Consider the following 20,552-nt stretch of genomic DNA (forward strand, 5'->3'; position numbering starts at 1 on the left):
GAAACCTTGTCCCATTATATCAATCACCCTAGTGAGATTCAAGAATGTGATAAAGAGAAGTGTAAATCTTCCCTCCATCAACAATATATTAGTTGAACATGATTTCTCGATGAAAAAGGTTTTTGGGTTTTTTCTCCATGTGGGTTTTCCCAGGGTAGTTCTTGTGTCTCTTTTTTGGCTGTCTCTTTATGATCCTACTCGAATTTTGTTTCTACTCTTGAGATATTCTACGTAATTTCTTCATGATGAATTTGAATTCAAGAAAATATTAAAGTAAAAAATCATAAGAAGTAATTATCAGTTAGTAGATCATATGAAAATCAACACGGTATCAGAGCATGGTTCAAAAGGAGTATCCTTGAAGAAGCCCTTATCCAAATATCTGTTTGTAAATTTTTATGTTCTGACCAAGGTTATTTGTGAAGAATAAATCCCTAGGTGTAGGATTGAACTATGCCAAAGCCTGACTAAGGAAGATCACAGGAGAAGACCTTAGTATAAACCTCAATTCGAGCATGAGGGCTGAGGAAATCTTAGTTAGTAGCAAGATGAAGTCTGAAAATGCCCCAATTAGTGTCAAAGAAAGCATAGGTGTCCTTCAAATCTACTAAGGTATGCTTGCATTACAAGGTATGTATTTATTCTCTTAGTGATTTTGGTCGAAAATCAAAATTATTTTGGGCAACAATTATATGGTTGAAATTACAAAGTGCGAGAAAGTTTGAGGATACAAACTCAAGATAAGAATGTGCCAAACGTCATAAAATAAATTCATGATATTGTTATTCTACTCATGAATTAGAGGAATATAGTTAAATATGTTTGAAACTATGTTAAAATCTAGGACACAGGAAAAAAATCTCAGAAAATATAAACAAGTGTCCAAAATATCCAAGACAATTGAAATCTCAAATCTGATAATAACATTGTTTCATTAGAATTGTGATCGCACATTTGTTTCATTTCAAAGTCTTTGAAATCATTGAGATGAAGCCTCTATTTAAAGGACTGAGATATAAAATGAAAACAAGTTTTTTTTCTTATGAAAGTTGTACAAGTCAAGGAAGTTTTGATTGATATCTTGCAAGAAAGATTATTCCATGAAGCAAAGAATTCGATGGATGGTATCTATCTTGTGGAAAGACTACAAACTGTATGAAAAAAATATTGGAACCAAATAAAGTTGATGACATAGTGTATGAAGAGACATGGGACTCTATAACTTGAAATATCCCATCTATATTTACTACAACAAAAATTTTCCATGACAAATTTGATGATCTTAGGGTTTGTAAACCCTAAAATTCCTATGTCTTGGAAAAATGTTTTTATAAATGTTGTAAGCTCTTGTCAACATATGTTCTATTTCATGAGTATGAATTGATAAGGTAAGTCAAGACCTAATGAAAGAGATGGACCAAGTACTTAGAACGTTCAAAGTATGATGTGAAATGTAGGATATTTCCCCTGGTTACAAAAGAGTGTTGTTTTAAAGTTACAAAGATCTACATATCTTGTGTGGATGAGTAAGAATTCTTGTTGAGAATGCAAAGGATGATTATGATTTTTTTTATTGAGATGAGTTTCTGGCACTAATGATTAACTCTAGATGTTGCTAAGAATCTGAGATATGATCAGCTTGATTTGATACAAGAAAGATACTACAAATAAAATAAGGACACTTGAGTGATTTCATAAAGTATTTTTGACATGACAATTGTGTTGGAGAATGTAACTAGTTTCAGTATTCATAATGGCCTTTGTAATTAACATGACATTGCATATTTTATATAAAAATAAATAGAAATTTTATTTATAAAAGCATGGGTTTCATACTCAAGTCTAGGCTAGAGCATGCTCTTCACACTTCTAGTACTTTATAGGTCAAAGAATAAATTTTGTCATGTCTTATAGTCCCATTTGGACTCATTGTAACAAAAGAAAATACTATTTTTTGAGTCAAGAAAGAAAAATTATCCTCCAAGACCAAGTTGACCCTATCAAGGACAACACAGCCTAAAGAGGATTATTCAACCCCTCAATAAGGCTATCAATAAGAAGGACTTCGACTCATTTGGAACACTCACTCAAGCAAGTTCGATCTGCAATAGAAAATAAGGCATAAGAGTGATGGAGATAAGAAGAAGAGGAAGAAGTTAAAGGAAGGAAGGTCTCTTGGAAAAATTGTCTTTGTAGAGAAAGAGTTCGGATTTCCCATAGTGGGATGTGAAATATGTCGATGTTTCAAATCCCAAAGAGGATCCATCATCAAGAGGTTTCCGTGCAATTTGCAGAGGCCAAAATTGCAGGCCTTGTTGCAGGCATGAAACTCTAAATTGAAGATGCTTTGACCTTCGCTACCTTTAGAATAACTTGGTTCATTTGGAAGAGATCTTGTTTTTGGGATGGCTTGGTGGTTGGGAGGATTTTTTTCTTTGGTCTTGGGTCTTGGAAGTCTCATTTTGAACTAATTCTATAAGAAGAGAAGTATTCTTTCTGGGTTTTCCCCTTGGAGAGGTTTTTCCCTTACTTTGAGCCTATATCTTGTGTACTTTGTCTCTTTATGATATTCATTGTTTTGGTAATTTCTTGATGAATAAGAAATAATAAGTAACAAAAGGCCAACTAATATCACAAATAATTATCAATAAGGAAAATCAATTATAATCTACTAGACTATTGATTTTATTAACATGGTATCAAAGTTAAGGTGCAAGGAGGAGATTGAATATCACATCTTAATTGGCACTTTCTTCTCAATGCAAAGGATTATGAAGAAGGGTTTCAAGTTTCTTGGGAACCTCATTGTAACTATAAAAGAATGCATCTTGAAGATCATCTCCAAGCTAGTAAAATAAGTGATGGATGGAAGTTTCTTCTCCACTCTCTCTGACACTTTCAAGGATGATAATGTATGGGTTATTGACAGTGGTGCTTCCAGACATATGTCAGGTGAATGCATTTAACTCCATACTTTGCTAAAATGAACCTCTTCTCATTCAGTAAAACTTGGAGACAATAAGAGATATCTAGTGAAAGGAATTGGATCTACCTCATTTGAGTGAGACACTGGTGGGAGAATTCATATCAATAATATACTATATGTTCTAGGTTTCAAGAAGAATCTACATTTTATTTCTTGTTTAGAAGATAAAGGTGATAATATTTCTTTTTTCGATGGAAAAGTTTTGGTTTTGGGAAAGGAATCTAGTATTGATCATGCAAAGATAATTGGGATTCGTGAGGGAACTCTGTATAGACTACTTGCTCCTCTCCCTCAAGCCGTAGTACACTTAGATGTGATCCATTATGAACTATGGCATAGAAGGTATGGACACCTTCACTACAAATTTTTACCATCTCTAAACCAAATGGTCAATTGAATCCATGAATTTAAAGAAGATCATGAAGGAATCTATAAGGTATTTGCTCTAGGAAAGAATGTGAAGAAACCCTTTACAAGAAGTAATACCAGATCAAAGGAAATCTTAGATCTCATACACTCTGATGTGTGTGGTCCTATGGTAGTAAAGTATCTTGGAGGTCATCAATATTATGTGACATTCATTGATGATTTCTCAAGGAAAACATGGTTATACCTCCTCAAGAATAAATATGAGGTATTTGAGAAGTTTCAAGAATTCAAGAATGAAGTAGAAAATTTGATAGAAAGGGAGATCAAGACCCTAAGGTCTAACAATGGTGGAGAATATACCTCCAAAGAGCTTATAACATTTTGCAAGGAAGCATGGATTAAGAGGGAGCTAATTGTTCCTTATAATCCTAAACATAATGGTGTGGTTGAAAGGAAGAACAAAACAATTGAAGAATGTGTTAGAGCCATGCTACATGATCAAGATCTCCCTCAATTCTTATGGGAGAAGCATGTGTAATAATTGTTGACTTGCATAATTGAAATCCTCATAAGATTCTCAACAACATGACTCCAGAAGAAGAATATATAGGAAAGAAACCCAGTGTGGATCATCATCAAATATTTGGATGTCCTATTTATATACACATTCCAAAGGACAAAAGGAAGAAGTTGGATCCTACCAATATGGGAGTAATCTTTATTGGTTATAGTGCTTCATCAAAGGCATACAAAATCTACATTAAAGAGGATTGTCGTATTGAAGTAAGCAGGGATGTCATATTTGATGAAAACATAACTTAAAAGAGATCCAAAAATATTCCAATCAATTCTACTAAAGAAGAATTACCCATGTTTTAAGATATCTCAAGGAACAACAACCGTCAAGAACCTACATCAACTCAAGAAGATGTTGAAGGTCCTAGTGAGCCTGTGCAACAAGTCACCATTCCTGAAATTTGTAAGAGGCCTGCTTGGTTGAGAACAACTCTATAAGAAGAATAAGGACACAATAAAAGGAATCTTTAGAGAAATTAAAATACCTAAAAGGTATTCTGGATATGCAACTTATATGAATAAACTCATTGAAGCTAAACTCTCCTCCTATGAATATGCATCTAAACATCAAGAGTGGAGCAATACAATGCATGAAGAATACCAGTCAATCATGAAGAATGATGTCTGGAAAATTGTTCCTAGACCAAGTGACAAATCTATAGTCACATCAAAATGGATATATAAGATAAAGCAAGTTGTGGATGGGAGCATTGATAAGTACATAGCTAGATTTGTAGCTAGAGGCTTCTCAGAGAAAGAAGGTATCGTATTAGATAAATTTTGAGGCCTAAAATGGGCCTCCTAAGGAATATTATAGAATAACAGTGGAAATAATAAAATAATATTAGATTACATCATCAAATTTTAGAGGGAAAAAAGAAAAACTACTTTTTCAAGTCATATTTTCAGCTTATGTCCCTTTAGTTTTACTCAAATTTCAAGCAGGAGAAGACATTGGATGCATAATTTAATTCCTAATCTAATGAGTACCCATGTTTCATACTTTTGATGGACCTTTCTACAAGAAAAATGAGAAATACATGAAAAAATGTGATTGCAATCACATGTTTCATGTATTTATCCCTTTTTGTCTAGTAGGGTCCATCGAAAGTATGCAACATGGTTCATCCTTGGATGACGAATTAAATTAGGCATCCAATGAGTGCTCCCACTTGAAATTTGAGTAAAAATGTGGGGAGATAAGTTGAAAATACAATTTGAAAAGGTAGTTTTTTATTTTTTAATCTTTTTACTTTTTTACTCCAAAAATGATCAATCATCCTGTTGTGGGGGAAAGTATCCAACTCGGAATGACCCTAACCCACTCTAAGGGTGACAGTTCCTTAGCAACAGCTGAAAGCAAAGCTATCTAAAGTTTCTTCTTTATGACATGCAAGAGATAAAAGGAAGAGATCCACTTACCGATGTCTTGCGCAAATGGTCGATCCAATCTCCTTTGATTGCCGCTTGCTCCCAGCTCCAAGTCTTTTCACGGGCCCAGCTACACGAGATCCTGCAAACAAGACAAAGAAAGGAAACTACAAGAAGCATGCATTCATAATCGATTCAAAGATTAGCATAAATCAAAGACGCAAGTAAGACAATACACCATTGAAACACATGCGAATAGAAGAACCTCAAATGCTTTATTAATATATGGAAGTAAGGTTCAGGCGGTGATACAACCATGAGAGGTCCAATCCAGCATCACCTTCCCGACGGAGAGAAATCTCTTCTTCACCTCCCTCAAGCAATCACCCAATGCTCACAACTGTAAACCAACAACAATTCTTTGCACTAAATTCCGGCCTCCTAGATCCCATGGGATGAGATCCTTATATAGAGTTTTGGAGTGAAGATAAGTCAGCTTGATGTGTGACTTGTTGTCCTCTTCAACTCCAGTTGTTCTTCAGTTCTTCACTTGGAGTTTCTGTCTTCCACTTGGAGTTTTAGAAGCTCTTAACTCATCATTAGGCGAATCTTATCATCAAGTGTCTTTTTAGAAGCTTCCTGGGCACTGGCACTTTGAGAAAAAGATTCCTCCACATGTCCAAGTACGCCCAACGCAGGTAGCCTTTGTTCTACTTGCTATGCAACGCAGGTAGCCTTTGTTGTACCTGCTATGCAGCGCAGATGCCTAGTGGAGCAGCTGCAATGATCCAAAACTGACCTGTTTTTGAGTGTTTTTCAGTGGAGAACTGACTTGCAGTGCTGTGGTTTGCTGACCTTGTTCCTCTAAGGGTAAGAACAACTTGTTTAGGGACTTTGGATCCCTTAGATTATTGATATTTCATGCTCTATGCTGTAAGGCACAAAAATGTCTATAACAGTTGCCCCCTAAAGTATGAGGTCATTTATCGGGTGAAATGCTTTATTAGGAGGATCCGAAGTTCATTCAATCGCCGGGAGGTGACCTGTAACAAAATACAATACAATACATTATCTTTTCATACTTTCTTTTCATGATCTAGCTGATGCGGGCATTTCCCATGCTCAGCTTTATAAATACATTTGCTGTACATAAACAGACGATCGTCTGATAGTAGACTGATAATTCTCTGCTTTTAATTATCATCCTTTTAGTAGGATGATCATCTGCTGCACATGTCTATGTTTTTATCTCCTGAATATATATCGCAGCCCGGATGGATGAAACTAGATCCGGGGTCTTCAAACTTCCGATCTTCACACTAAGTACAAGTCGATCCATGTGAGAATTTCTTGGAGTCGAACATGGAAAGACATTGCTTGATTACCAGTCAATAATGTAAACTGTTAACAAGTGCGAGAGGAATCACCGATAATGATGATGACCCTCAAGGTACTGCAGCACAATTCACGTGGCGTGAATATAGGATCTGACGTCGAACACCACGCAAAGTCTCCTGGTCGAAGGTCATTAATGTATACCTATCGCCGGAAGTGAGAAACTTGCCATTGAGGCATGCAAGCTTCAAAGTACTGAGGGGGTGTTCCTAGATCAACTTCTTGGATAGTGAGCTGATGTCGACAAGAAGCGATCCGTCAAAGGAGGGCCTTAATGAATCCCACATCAGTGACATGGAATGGAACTAGTGATGATGGTGAAAACGATCTGTGAAATATGATCCAGGGTGGCGGTCATGGAAGGATGAAAGATGATGTATGGTAGTGGATGGGACCTGGTTGACACTTTCTGAATGACATCTCTTGAACATATAACGACACTGATGTGATGGATCGGTAGCATTACCCCATGTATGGATGGTATGGCGAGACCATGGTGAAGGGACCGGTGAATGATAATAACCCAACCCGATATTTACGGAGGCCAAAAGTGTCATGTTCAAGAGCGACTTGCTACCATTAAGCTTTGAGGTTCTTCCCAATTTTTCCCCAGTCATTTCTGACCAGTACCTCTTTATTTTTGTCAAGCTTGAGGAGGATAACATATGCTTGATCTATAACCTGCCCTTCGGGCAAGCCCATCGCTATGTTTTAACGAGCCTAGCGATAGGGAAACTCGTTCTTGTCTAAAGACAAGTTTGTCGCTATCTAACATTTTTAACGAGCCCAGCGACAAAGACAACTCGGTCCTTTTCATTTTTAGAGAGTCTGAAAAGGGTACATAAAGTAGACTCCAGGGGTCCTTTTTCGTCATCTAATCCCTTAAGTCTGAAAAAGTATAAAACAATACAGAAGGGATGAATGTTTGATATCTTTATCGAGCTGAACTAGACAAGCGCTCGATCTTTTTGTGCAATAATCCCTCAGGTCCAAAAAGATTAAAATCTAGAGGAGGGATAGCTCTTCCGGTCCTTTTAACGAGCTGGAAGGCCAAAACTCGGCAAACTTTTCATTTTTTACGAGTCAGTGAAAAGAGCTCAAAGAAGACTCGTATTTTGAGGAACGAGTGATAAACAGGGATAGCAGCAGATTCCAGGTACAGGTTGGAATTTTCCAATCACGGCAGTATTACAAGGATGGCTAAATGGGATCACTCTTCGCAGCTGTTCCTCAAAATAGGTAAACAATCAAGTGGATGTGAATGATCGGCCAAAGGAAAAGTGGAGGTGACGGTGCACAAACACGACCAAGGCTTTTATGGCTAATGAATTTACGGTCTCAAATGGTTATTTACCGGTTCATTTTTTCTGAATGAGCTTGAACACTGGGGGGAAGCCTGCTCACATGTGTGTTTATTTTTTAACGAGCATGAACTCTTGCGAAAACTGCTCGGTTTTATTTTTTAACGAGCATGAACTTTGCCAAAACTGCTCGTTCTTTTGCATGCCCCCAGCATCATAATAACGCATGTCAAAGGAGGGTGCCCCCCAAGCTTCATTGCATTCAACTTGGTGGTTGGAATGAAGGTTTACCTTTGAATTTTGAAAAGGGGATTTGTTTCATTTTTTAATGAGGTTGACATAGTAAAAGAACTATCCTCGTGACTCCTTGTTTCATTTTTTAACGAGGTTGACATGAGATAAGAACCGTCCTCGGAGCCCACTGTATTTACAGTATTTCCATTAGGGCGATGATCCATGCTGACAAAATATTTAGGAATCTTCCGAATCCGTTGGATATAGAAGATTTCATATTGTAGGTTTCCACTGTGGCTACTTCCGCCAGATTACTCGCCGGCGGTAGGGAAAAAGTACCCATTAAGGCAGGGTCTTTTAGGAGACCTACTCCAATATTTTGGAGCGATTGATTACTTTCATGGATCATTGTGCTGCTTCCCGTAACTTGAGAACTGTTGGGGAGAAATGTTTGTTGGTCGACGATTGTAATTTTTCCTTGAAAAGGAAATACAATCCTCCTGAAGTAGGTCGACACAACTGCAGCCATGGCATATATCCAAGGCCTTCCCAGTAGGATGTTGTAATCGAGGTTTCCGTCGATTACTTCAACATCAACTTCTACTATTTTGCCCCCCAGTTCAACTTGCAAGTTATTTAAAATCCCGTATGGAGTGTATGATCGTCCATCAAATGCTTTTAACGTCGTTGACGATTTTGACAAGGGTGGTGAGCCTAAATTTTTCCAGCAACTCATCGACATAAGACATGTAGATGCCCCCTCATCAATAATTGTTCGATGAACAGTTTTGTTGAGGGCTTTCACTTGAATAAGGAAAGTTAGTTGAGCTGGTAACTGAGGGTCATATCCTTTATGATCAAAGGCCACAAGATTGGAATCCATTGGGCCAATCCCACTTATCGCTGATAGTAAAGCTTGCTCTTGGGAGGGTAAATTTTGCGGTACCTCAAGTGTCGACATAGCGAACGGCGATTGGGCCAGGTCCTCTACTATATTATAATTCTGTGTTATTTTTGCACGAGGATTAAATGTCGATTTGTGTACTACTCCCTTTGGCGACTTTATCATTGGTTCAGGAATGATGGGTGGCACGACTTTGGTCGAAGTTGTTGTTGAACTACTAGGTTGTTTATTTGCCTTTTTGTTCAACTGCTTTGGATTCCTGTAATCTTTATTCCTTGTCAAAGCATTATTCTGTTGCTTTGAGGTGGATAACATAAGCACTTGGGATCGGGAAGCATTTTGATTAGCAACCAGATTTTGTCTTGGATTAGGAAATGGATCAGTCAATACTGCTGGGGTTTTTGAACTCTTGAAGAGTTTCTTAACTTTAGCTATATGTGGACAATCTTTCGTCCAATGATCCTCATCGCATATATGACACCTTGTCGGGGGCTTCCCTTTCCTTTTCTTTTTCTTCTTGCCCCCTGGTTGCTTCAGTTGTTTGCCCTTGTTGGTCGACATGGCATTTACTTCTGAGGCAAGAAGTTCCTCATTTGCATTTTGACTAGAAATTTTGCGTTTTCCAGTCACGCCATTGCTGGTGTGAGAGTCAGTATTCGATTTAGGAGGGGGAGGAATTGAAAATTCAGGTCTGGGGGCGTCAGGTATTTTGTCATAGAGCATGCCAGACTGAGTATATACTAAGTCCAGATATTGAGCACGAGCAATGACCTGCTCCTCTGTTACGACCCCCCCCTTGGCCACATCTTCCGTTATAGCCGGAAGTAACGACTTTATAAACCATTCAGCTAACAGCTGATCAGGAACGTAAGTTTTCACCATCCTACGACGACGTCGCCACTCATGTATATGATCAGATATGTGAGTGGCCGTTGTCTGTTTGAAGTTGGTAAGGAGTTCTGTTCCCGTTTCATACCTTATTGGTAATTGAAAATGGGTTAAGAAAGTTGTGGCTAAGGAGCTGAAATTGTCGAAAGAGGCTCTTGGCAATTCAATGTACCATTTAGCCGCTGGACCTGTCAATGTCCTCTGGAAGAGGAGAAGTCTTATCGAATCATCGTTTAGAGTGTTCGATGAACACCACAGATGAAAAGTCATGACGTGATTCGACGGGTCTTCACCTGGATTTCCATTGAATTTAGGAATGTCCGATGGAAGTTTATGCGGAATCGCTGGCCACCAAGGGGCATAAGCAATTGGATCATTCGTCAGCCGGTTTAGATCTGGAAATTCTAGAGTTGCTACAAAGGGCAACTATTGGTTCAGGTTAGGCGAAGCATATCCAGGATAAGATGGTATCGCCTGAGCAATGGGTCTTTGCAGACCAGCATAGTGCTGACAACTTTGACAAAGTTGATGGGCATAACCATTATAGCATGGTTGCCCATTACTTACAAAGACTTGTTGCTCAGGTCCTTGATATGATTGCTGGAATGGCGGTTGTTGAGATTGAACCAGCTCTGGTTGTTGGACCATTTGCTGTTGACCAATACTGGATGATTGACCAAGATGAGGAGTCACAGTACTTGTTCGAGCCTGAGTCGCTCCAGATAAGGAGGCACTACCCTGAGATTGTGATTGAGCCGCTGAGACTAGAGGTTGTTGTATTACAACAGGTAGCGCTTGTACTTGCGACGCATTCGCCGTAGCAAGTGTGGTGGGAATATTCGACACAGGGTGTACTGGTTGCATTGAATATGCAACTCCTGATTGTTGAGGCAGTATTGGTACCCAACCGCTAGATGTGATTCCAGTTTGACCTGAACTTTGTTGTAAACTCCCACATGGTTGTTCTCCGGGAGGGAACAATGAAAGAGCATACTGCCCTCCACATGGTGGAAATCCAGTACTTAAAGGGTAAATTGGCCTTTGAAGACACATTGGATCAATTTGTTGAGTTTCAACATAAGAAGTACCAGATGATAATCCGGATGAAGAAATAGGAACTAACCATATTGTTGTCCCTGATGGGACTCCGGCTTGTTGTTGGCAATTTTCCGGGACAGATGGTATACCAGCAAACATCGTTGGAGTGGCAGCAGGAGGCTCTGCTATTGCTGTGTCGGATGACACAGTCCTAGATGTTGACGGTTGTTCAGACATTTTGAGTCTACCCAAAAGATTTTAGCGATTCTACAAGAACTTACGATGCCAAAAGACTAACTTCGAAGATCAACGCAGGAATAGGAGGTGATTATGTTCCGTTTAAAATGAATTTTATTATGACGACGCTTTAGACACAACTTGATTTTTCACTTTTTAAGAGTCGAGAAAAAGCTAAAGATGACTCTAGTCTCCTTCGATGCATTAACGAGCCCGAAGTGACAAATGCTCGGATGGAATTTTTCAGTTATAGAGTTTGAAAAAGGCCAAAATAAACTACTCTGGAGTTCTAGGCAGAGGGTGTGCCAAACCTTTCGCGAAACCACAGAATACGTTTTACGGTACGAGTGGTCGATCTTCGTGAATGCTTTGTTCACTGCATCACGATCAGTAGGGCGGCCGACACGGCTTCCTATGGATAAAGGCTTTGTTCCTATAGGGGTCCCCCAATATACGCGACGGTACGCGGGGGCACAAGTCCGTATTAGTGCTATAGTCTCTCAGGAGGAATCACCCACCTTCGTAGAGATCGACAGTCACTATGTTTAACGACGCCGGTTCACGTCTCTACCTAGACCTCTACTGTGTTTCGTTATGTTTCAAAGCGTTGTTAGATAAATTCAGTTCTTTTTAGGTTGATCTTGCTTAGCAGTTTGCCTTTACGGATCACCACGTGATGTATGATACAACTCCTAAATGCAGTCTAAGAATGATAAGCAAGCTTTTTCAATTCTTTCAACTTATGAAAACCTTAACTACTGAAGGAAAAGAAAGACATCATCTTTTCAAACAGATCATAGAGCACACACTGATGCACTTTTCCTAAATCGACATGCAAACTGTCAAAACGCACATGCACAATGCAAGTATTTCTTTTCTTCTTCCTTAATGTTGATGTATTACAAAAAGAAAGCTGTTGTATAATTTCGAATTCAATTTCAAGCGAAAGAAAACAAGTTTTTGTCCAATAATCAAAAGAACACCTTAAGATTCACTCGTTTCAACACAAGAAATACTGAAATTCGAACCATATAACGAAAGCAAATGCTCAAGCAGCTATGAACAGCAATAAACTAACTCTTAGAATCACAACGACACTTTCTCACAGGTCTAGATTCAAGAGGTCATAGCAAGACTAGTTCACTTTCGCTATGGGAAACTGTGAATGACAGCAAGAAATACAATAAGAACAATCACAGTTTCTTCATACAACTGAGGCAGAATGAAGGCAAAGAGAAGTGGTTTCATCTGGGTATACAGGTTGACAACAGGCTGCAAAAAACAATACTGAAAACTGGGCAACAGACAGTGGAGAATCCAAGTTGCACAAGGCAAAACTGGATCAGCGCAGGTGCTGCACTGTGGATCTGAGATGCAGCACAGGTAGCCCCTTCGGGACCTGCGTTGCAGTGCAGGTAGCCTTTGTGGCAGCTGCACTGATGAGACAAGTCACGTCTCTCTCAGATTCCGGGTCACAGTTTGCTAAAAAATGAGTGGTTTTTGGCCAAATCAGAGGCTGTCAGTCAAGTATACACTAGAGGATGATTAAAGGAAGAAGAACACTATCACAAAGAGCTAAAAAGAGTCCTTGTGGATCAGCTCTTCAGATCATAAACATGCCCAGCACTGGGCTAGAGTAGCTGCCCTCTACTTTGCATTCGAAGAACTCGAATGCAGTTCGATTCGGTACTCCTTTGTTTAAGAAATGAATAGCAAGAAACACAAGCTACCAACAAGACACGATCCCCAGCGGAGTCGCCAGTCTGTTGTGGGGGAAAGTATCCAACTCGGAATGACCCTAACCCACTCTAAGGGTGACAGTTCCTTAGCAACAGCTGAAAGCAAAGCTATCTAAAGTTTCTTCTTTATGACATGCAAGAGATAAAAGGAAGAGATCCACTTACCAATGTCTTGCGCAAATGGTCGATCCAATCTCCTTTGATTTCTGCTTGCTCCCACCTCCAAGTCTTTTCACGGGCCCAGCTACACGAGATCCTGCAAACAAGACAAAGAAAGGAAACTACAAGAAGCATGCATTCATAATCGATTCAAGGATTAGCATAAATCAAAGACGCAAGTAAGACAATACACCATTGAAACACATGCGAATAGAAGAACCTCAAATTCTTTATTAATATATGGAAGTAAGGTTCAGGCGGTGATACAACCATGAGAGGTCCAATCCAGCATCACCTTCCCGATGGAGAGAAATATCTTCTTCACCTCCCTCAAGCAATCACCCAATGCTCACAACTGTAAACCAACAGCAATTCTTTGCACTAAATTCCGGCCTCCTAGATCCCATGGGATGAGATCCTTATATAGAGTTTTGGAGTGAAGATAAGTCAGCTTGATGTGTGACTTGTTGTCCTCTTCAACTCCAGTTGTTCTTCAGTTCTTCACTTGGAGTTTCTGTCTTCCACTTGGAGTTTTAGAAGCTCTTAACTCATCATTAGGCGAATCTTATCATCAAGTGTCTTTTTAGAAGCTTCCTGGGCACTGGCACTTTGAGAAAAAGATTCCTCCACATGTCCAAGTATGCCCAACGCAGGTAGCCTTTGTTCTACTTGCTATGCAACGCAGGTAGCCTTTGTTGTACCTGCTATGCAGCGCAGATGCCTAGTGGAGCAGCTGCAATGATCCAAAACTGACCTGTTTTTGAGTGTTTTTCAGTGGAGAACTGACTTGCAGTGCTGTGGTTTGCTGACCTTGTTCCTCTAAGGGTAAGAACAACTTGTTTAGGGACTTTGGATCCCTTAGATTATTGACATTTCATGCTCTATGCTGTAAGGAACAAAAATGTCTATAACACATCCCCCATTGTTGACATCATCATCTTGAATCCTATTGCTTCTCATAAAGTTGATTGTGATTGCACATTTTTGTTTTGAGGCCCATTTTAGACCTCAAAATTTCTCTAATGGATTATGAAGAAACATTTGCTCCTACAGCTAGATATACAACAATCAGAACACTTGTCTCTTTGGATGCTATTATGGGATGGAAAATTCATCAAATGGATGTTAAAAAAAAATTTCTGAATGGGACCATTGATGAGGAGGTTTACATCAAGAAACCTCAAGGATTTTAAGTTCATCAGAGGGAGACACATGTCAGCATATTAAAGAACACTCTATATGGCTTAAAGCAGGCACCTAGGGCATGGTATGCTAGAATGAATGCATACCTATTGATACTTGGATTTTTCAAGAGTTCTATAGATCCTAACCTCTACATTAAAGTGGTCAAGGATGAACTAGCCATAATTATCCTATATGTGGATGATCTACTTGTTATAGGTGTGGAACATAAAATTTAGGAATGCAAGAAGCAGTTTGAAACCAAATTTGACATGAAGGATCTTGGGATTATGCATTACTATTTGGGACTAGAAGTTTGGTAGAAACCAAGTGAAATATTTCTTGGTCAAGGAAAATATGTGATAAAGATTCTATAGAAATTTGACATGATGGATAGCAAGCCAATGGCCATTCCTATTATTAGTAATCTAAAGAAGTTGAGGCGTTTAGATTCTAGTCAGTGGATCATACTTGTTGCAGATAATTAATTGGATCCTTAATGTATCTTATGAATACAAGGTCTGGCATTTGTTTTGTAATAAATTTCCTTAGTTAATTTCAGATGGAGCCAAATCATGACCATTGGATAACATCCAAACACATCCTATTATATATACATGGGACCATACATCACTACCTTTGATATGCTGATAATGAAATCCAACTCATGGGATATACAAATTCTAATTAGGGTGGTAGTGAGACAGTTAAGAAGCATTACAAGTGGATTCTTTAGTTTAAGGTATTCCATGATCTCATGGATGAGAAAGAAGCAAGATATTGTCGCTTTGAGTAGTGTTGAAGTTGAGTATGTTGTAGCAAGTGGAGTTTGCAGAGAATCTATTTGGCTTAGGAAGTTGCTATCAGATTTTTTTGAAGGTTCAGTAAGCCCTACAAGAATACATTGTGACAATGAAAGATGCTTAAAATTGATAGAGGACCTAGTGTTTCATGCTAGGACAAAGAATATAAACAATAAATACCACTACATCAGAATTATGGTACGAGATGGGGTCGTGAAGCTACACTATATTCCTACAAATGAATAAGTAATTAATATTCTGACAAAAGAATTATGAAACAAGAAGCTTGAGTACCTAAGAATCAAGCTTGGTTTGGTGGATATCTCTTCCCTGATTGAGAGGGAGGGATGATGGAAAATATATTCTTCTTTTTATGTGTCATGCACTAGACCAGGACTAACAACCATAAGTCTTAGTGAAGGCCATAAAGAAAGAATGGGGTCCATAGGATTGGATAAGCATTTGAGATTGGAGCTTCTTAAGGATTATAAAATCCAAGATAGAAGCAATCCTATAGACCAATACTCTTTCAGTATGAGGTAGGGCATACAAGATAAGAGTAGTTAAAGAGGATCGATATTATTTGAGGATTGGAAATCCAAGATAAGAATAGTCCTAAAAATACATACCTAGTGAACATCTAGATGGGGTATGTGCCTTTAGACTTAGTGTTCTATCTCACGTAAAGCCTCCCATCATGCTTCTCTCATATAAGTTAAGTTTTCCAAGTTAAGGCCTTGTTGATAATGTTGGTTCTAAAATAGATGCTTAAAAGATGGCTTATCAATCTCACTTTTCTTATGAGAATACTTCAAGTTTGAGATTCCTTGTACTTCATGATGGGATTATGAATAATTAAGAGGGAGTGTTGGAGAATGTAACCATTTTTGGTCTTCAAAATGACCTTTGTAACCACAACATTGTATATTTTATATAAAAATAAAAATAAATTTATTTGTAAAAGCATGGGTTTCATGATCAAGTCTAGGTCAAAGCATGTTCTTCATGCTTCTAGGGCTTTCTAGGTCAAAGAAGAATTTTTGTCATGTATTATTGTCCCATTTGGACTTGCTGTAAGAAAATAAAATAATTATTTTTGAGTCAAGACAGAAATATTATCCTCCAAGACCAAGTTGGCCCTAACAAGGAAAAGTCTGCCTAAAGAGGCTTATTCAACCCCTTAAGAAGGCTATAAATAAAAAGGACTTTGACTCATTTGTCAAACTCACTCAAGAAATTTTGATATGCAATAAAAAAGAAGGAAGAAGAGTGAGGAAGATAAGAAAAAGAGGAAGAAGTTGAAGGAAGGAAGATATATTGGGAAAATTCTCCTTTTCCTATCCACATGTGCGAAGCTTTCTAGGATTTTTGTGCAAGTTGCAGGGGCCGAAATTGCAGACCTTGTTGCAGGGTCAAAACTCTAAATTGAAGTTGCTTTGAACTTCGCTGAATTTGGAAGAACTTTGTTTGTTTGGAAGAGATATTGTGTTTGGGCTAGCTTGGTTCTTGGGAGGTATTTTGGCTTTGGTCTTGGGTCTTGGAAGTCTCATTTTTAACCAATTTTATAAGAAGAGAAGTATTCTTTTTGGGTTTTCCCCTTGGAGGGGTTTTTCCTTGGCTTGGAGCCTATATCTTGTTTACTTTGTCTCTTTGTAATATTCATTATTTTCGTAATTGCTTAATGAACAAGAAATAATAAGTAAAAAAAGGTCAACTAATATCACAAGTAATTATCAAGTAAGGAAAATCAACTATAATCTACAAGACTCTTGATTTTCCAACAAATTGAGGAGCATTTGTAAGCTTACAATGAAGAAAAAACGTGTTCCCTTTTTAAGTTTGGAGACCAAAATCCTCTCAAGAACTATAATTCATGTGCAAGGGTTGAAAGGGTTAAAATCAAAGTTTATCTAAGAAAAAATGGTTCTTATAATATCACTACTAGCAATGCTAAAGCAGTATCCAAGTACACTTGGGTCTGTCATATTTCTCTCTTGATCAGGACATCTCATTTCAAGATCCTTGATCTTGACACACCTTCTTAGTCTAATATCAAGATGAAATATCCTTGATTGTTTGTTGAGACATTGGGACTCTATGATTTTTGGACATTTGGATATGGAAAGAAGAACTTCCACAATACAAATTTTGTTGGACTTGTAAAATATGTAAAATGAGTATTGAAAAAATAGGGTTTGTAAATACTAGAAGACAGGAAGTTTGGGAAGTGAAAAAACCTAGGGGTGGATAAAACCTTAGATATGACCTATATTAATGTTTTTTCTAAAAGAATAAACCCTAGCTCATGTAAGGAAAGAATGACATCATGATGATGATGAGGATGAGGTTGATAAATTTACAAGATGGATGTAAGAAGGACAAGATCAAGAGAGAGATAAAATTTTCCTATAACCCTAAAAGGATAAGTAATTTATATCTCTCCTCCTTGATTATTATTGTTTTTATTTTAATGTTAGTTAGCATCTTGTCTTTGCTTCTTTTGTTGTGTTGAAACTATTCTTCCATGACCTCCTACAAAGGATTGCAGGTACATAGTAAAGGCTACCAAGGCTCTGGAAGTAGATGGAAGTAGTGGAGGAACGAAGCAAAGCTTACAATAAAAGGACTCTCCCATAATCAATGATTTGTTAAGTGAGATATTGTACTAGATGAGATACGAGCTTAGAGGGAGCAGGAAAATAAATAAGTTTGGAGTATACGTTGATTGTGCCAAAGACAAGTCAATGACGAATTCCAAATGGATCCATAAGATCATGCATGCAACATATGGAAACATAGACAAGTACAAATTGACATTTGAGACTAGAAGTTTCTCCCAGTAAGAGAGAGAGGATCATGAAAATAATTTTCTCCACTTTCTAGGTACAATTCTATTAGTTTTTTTTTCTTCCATGGAATTACATCAGATAGATGTAGAATTTGATTTTATCTAAGAATAAATTAAGGAAGAAGTGTACATGTAACCACCTCAGCGCTTTGAGGGACATGAGCGAGTCTCTTTCTTGCAAATAGAAGGTTATACTTCAAACTTGGATTGATGGATCAAGGTTGATCCTATATGATTTGTTTATGATGAAAGAAGAAGGACGCATGTGTCATAAGGAGAAACATTTGCAGAAATATTTTCTTTGATAATAGAGGGAGTAGTCAAGGCTTCCTTAAGAAATCTTATTATAGCTTCAGAAGGATTTGATCCATGAGTTCGATATAAAGCACCTAGATTTGATGCATTACATCCTCGAAGCATAACTCTGATATCTATCATCTATTTTTTGGATGATTGAATATCATTGAGATTATCAAGTTAGATAGTTTATATTCTACAGTAGCTAGAAAGATGCAGTGGTAGAGGGAGCATCTAGATTGCCACAACAAGATCTGTTTTTGAAAGAGCACCTAGTTAGGGTAACTGGAAAGTATTCGATTAGTTTATGGTTAAGCCAAGGCATGTGGCTCAGCATGTGTTGAAGTACCAACATGGTATAGTTGGTTATGGGACAACCAATTATGGTTTGAAATATGTTTCAAATAGTGAACTACAACTGCATGTATTCACATTGGGTAGAGTGCAGAAGACAAAAATATTTCATTGGGATATCACTTCAGCTTGGGATCTATCATGATTTATAGGATGAGAAGGAAACAAACATTTATTGCACTTAGTACTATAGAGTCTGAGCATATTGTAGAAGTAATATGAATTCAGAAACTACTTGCAGTATTATTTGATCAAGTGCAGGTGATGACCATGATAGGTTAAATAACAATAAGATATAGTATGAATACATGGTACATAAGGGATAAATGTGGCCCCAATATTATTTTATAGAATAGTATATTGTCCCGTAATGAAGTTTGTATACTTCAAGGACAAGATTGGAATGATTTAGCATGTATCCCTTAGCAAGAGGAAGGGATGAAATTGTAGCATCAAGGATAGTCATTCTCTTTGGATTAGATTGACAAGGAGAATGGTACAAAGTGTTGACATGATAACATCATAGAAATGTTATTTCCCTGAGTCAAAGATGTTGACTGGAATTAGGGAGAATGGCCTAGCAGAGGAAAAACATACTTCCTATATCAATTATATTGACTGAAATTAGGAAGAATGATCTTAGAGGCCTAGAATCACTCAGTTGAGTGGGTGTGTCTCAATATCAGGCTCATAACTCTCCATATAGGTTGAGTGAGCTCATTTAGAATTGTGCCGAAAACTAGTCATGTAGAGTGTGGCCTTTCGAGATTCACCATGTGTCAAATATGTTGATCAAAATGATGGTGAACCAAAACTAATATATATACAATGTGTCAGAGGGACTAGAATTGTGGTGACTAGTTGATGCTAATGTTGTACAATGTGTCAAAAGTATCAACTAGGATTATGGTGATGATTCACCATAGGTCAGAGGTATCGACTGAAATTATGGTACCTAGTTGATGTTGTATATTTTTACCATAGGTCAAAGATGTTGAACAAGATTATGGTAATCAAATGATGTTGATGCTGATGTTGATTATGAATTGTTATAACTTTTTCTTAGAGAAATTTTCCAACAAGAGAACATATGGATAGTCATTATGAATACCTCCCTAGCTAAGAGGGAGTGTTGAATTTTTTGTAGCTATAGGCAGTGTTCATAATTAATATTTTAGCCCTTGAAATATATAATGAAAAATGTAAGATATGTTCTTCATGTCATTTTATTTTTAGCCATTGAAATGATCAATATAAGACATTTTCTTCATGTTGGTTTCAAAAGAGAATTCTGAACTTTTGAAATATTAATTTTTTGGCTCCAAATCATAAAGTCAAACCTCTAAGGAGTCAGGTCAGCCTACCCATTTAGTAACACCCATTCGTCCTCCTAGAATATTATAAATAAATTCTTCGACCTCCTCCAAGAAAGAAATTCATTGATCATATGATGCATAGAAGAAGGATGAAATATAAGGCTTAATAGAGGGATGAAATGTAAGGAATACTAAAATCTATGAGGTAGAAAATAGTAATTTTATGAGCAGACCAAATCTCTAAGGAAAACAAGATATTGGGTAGAGGATCAAATTTGATCACTCATTTATTGGGTATACTAGGACAAGATAAAAGAAGACCTATATCTTGGTCAGAGGGCTGAATTATGGGAAAAACTAACTCTGGAAAATTTGACCAGGTTTGACCATAGTGATATAGATGGTCAGGTTGACCTTCTTCTTGGATACAATTTTTAGTTGTATCTCTGTTGAATTTAATGATTTCTCTAAGAAATATGTTGTATGGTTTTCCCCCATGTGGGTTTTCCCAGGGTAAATTGTTGTGTCTCTTGTTTCTATGTCTCTTATGATCTT

At 37.6% G+C, this 20,552-nt stretch overlaps 1 pseudogene; it reads right to left on the reverse strand.

Moving 5' to 3' along the window:
• Positions 1-20,552, reverse strand: part of LOC149158904 (F-box/kelch-repeat protein At2g29830-like) — a 99,522-nt pseudogene that overhangs the window by 64,783 nt on the left and 14,187 nt on the right.

Source organism: Pinus tabuliformis, chromosome 5_2, assembly GCF_031772625.1.
Source record: "Pinus tabuliformis cultivar Carrire ecotype Pingquan chromosome 5_2, CPIR1, whole genome shotgun sequence".
NCBI classification, from domain to species: Eukaryota; Viridiplantae; Streptophyta; class Pinopsida; order Pinales; family Pinaceae; genus Pinus; species Pinus tabuliformis.